The sequence below is a fragment of the Gadus morhua genome, chromosome 3 (assembly GCF_902167405.1).
Source record: "Gadus morhua chromosome 3, gadMor3.0, whole genome shotgun sequence".
In the NCBI taxonomy this organism is placed as follows: domain Eukaryota; kingdom Metazoa; phylum Chordata; class Actinopteri; order Gadiformes; family Gadidae; genus Gadus; species Gadus morhua.
The window spans coordinates 18,779,151-18,781,650 of NC_044050.1; positions in this window are offsets into that span (position 1 = coordinate 18,779,151).

Genomic DNA, 2,500 nt, shown 5'->3' on the forward strand with positions numbered 1-2,500 from the left:
TAATGTAATCATAAGATAAACATGGCTCAAACTAAATGTTTTATTTATTTATTCAAGAATATGTAAAGGCTTGCGAACAGCTAAGGTTTATATTCATAATTGATAATGTAATATTGTATGAATGAAAATGATTCCCCTTTATCCTTTTCAGGACATTCAGGGGAAAATATAGGAGACTATATAATAGAGTAAAACCCTTATTAAAAAAACTTAAAGGAAATTGTATTTGATGTGAATAGAAGTCAAAGTTTAACCTGTTAATAATAAAAGTTTCACGTTGGGTTCCTATTTTCACAGAGGCGACAATAATTATTAACAGTGAAGACATTTCTGCTGAATTTATGTCTAGCAGTGAAATATGCAGACTTTAGTTCAGTGGGATCCTTACTCTTTTGAAAAGTAATTTAGAGCCTCATTGCCTTTCATGTGATGAATGGATAACAAATTAATGGGTTTTTCAGGTAATAATTTGTTTTCATGTGAATATTAGACATTGAGAATGCAAATTATATTTCCCATGGAGCCGATGATATGATGAAAACCAAACCAAAACCAAAGAAGGTATGCTTTTACCATATGTGGTTTTGTTTTGTTTCAGTTTTTTTCCCTTTCTGAAAATAACTTAGTTTTCTGGTGCATCATTGAAAATTTGGGCAGCTGAAGGTAAAAGATTACGAGGAATAACTTTTAAGAGAACTATTTTTTGAATGTCAAGTTCAATGTATTTCAGGGTTTCAAATATACCTTCCTTTTTAATACTGCACCACTGTGCGCAGCCTTATCCACTTCAACACACCTGTTGTACACCTTCTAGCAATTTACTGGTTTACTGGTCATGAGCGAACCCACGCCTGAGTCAGAGAGCCACAGAACTTTAACTGGTTATTGGCGAGGACCAGAATCGGTAGACATTGGCCACACACTTTTCTGAAGAGATAGACAAAAATTAATGCACATTGCTTGAAGACTGGAGGCCTACTTATCCGGTTACAACTGCTACATTTCTCAAAAAACGTTGAAACCTATTTAAGTCGGAAAAATGAAACCCTGTTTGTTTGTTTTTTACGTTTAACGTCAGAGGTGTGCCTTGTCAGTGTTTGGATTCAAGATGTGTCGTTTTGGACGAGGTGGATTGGGACAATGGAGCATTTGACTTTTGTCATTTAAAGGCTTTCCAGACCAGGTATTGTGTGTGTGTGTGTGTGTGTGTGTGTGTGTGTGTGTGTGTGTGTGTGTGTGTGTGTGTGTGTGTGTGTGTGTGTATGTGTGTGTGTGTGTGTGTGTGTGTGTGTGTGTGTGTGTGTGTGTGTCTGTGTGTGTAAACTGGACGCTAGCAGAGAGGTGGCCCTTGCAAAGGTTCAACACCTCTTTGCAAACGTTCACATCCTGCAAAATGTCTTACAAGACATGAACAATAAAACAGTCCAGGCTGTCCGAAAATGGCTAGGGCTGAACTCACACTCTACCCGGGACCTCATCCTCCTCTCACGTAAAGAGGGGGGGCTGGGTGTCCCAAACGTGGAATGGGTATACACTGCTACCAGGCTGACACACCTCCTCAGCATGCTCAACAATGATGACGCTACTGTCAGAGAGCTTGCCAGAGCTTCCCTCATGCTGGACCTCAAGAAGAGGAAGGTCCCTCTGGCCAAAGCAGGCCAGGACAGCTTCTTAGGCTTTGGGAGGAAAAGCAGCGGGAAACTGGACACACAAGCTGCAGGCTTTGGAGTTCGGTTGGACTGGCCGGACCTAAATGACCTGTGCAACAGAATGTCAGTCAAACTGGAATGGACACAACACAACTCACACACAGCACCACAGGCATCTGATGCAGTGTCACCGACCCTTCTGTAACCGCAGAGGCAACTGTATATCACAACGAGGCACAACACATACTACAGAACACTACAGCAAGGAGATTCCTTCTCAACATAAAACAAACAGAGACCAAACAACACTGGACTGGACTTAGAATGCAGGGAAAGCTAGCATGCCTAGACTTTGCCGACCACTCTGCTTCCCACTCCATGTACAAAAATGCTGCTGTTGGGGAGGACATCCTCTGTTTCACTGCCAGAGCTAGACTGCAGGTGCTACCTACCAAATACAATCTGGCATTATGGTATCCTGCACACCACCATCCACACTGTATAATGCACTCTGGCCATCAACTTGAATCAGTTGCCCATGTTGTGAATGGCTGTACTATGTACAAAGGACGCCTTGCACGCCATGACCGACTTGTCGATTTAATTTCCAGTAATGTTAAGGAAGTATCTCTAGAAAATGTAACCATGTACAAACATTCACGCATCATGCCGGAATGGTTCAACAGCCCTATTGATGTGATGTGTAACATCCCAAATACCCCTGATGTTGTGTTTTTAAACAGAGACAGAAGGGAAGTGCTCTTACTTGAGATAGGCTGTGTATTTGATCTGTATATGGAAATGGCTTTCAACGATAAAATCCTTAAATACCAGCCCATTCTGGAAATTGC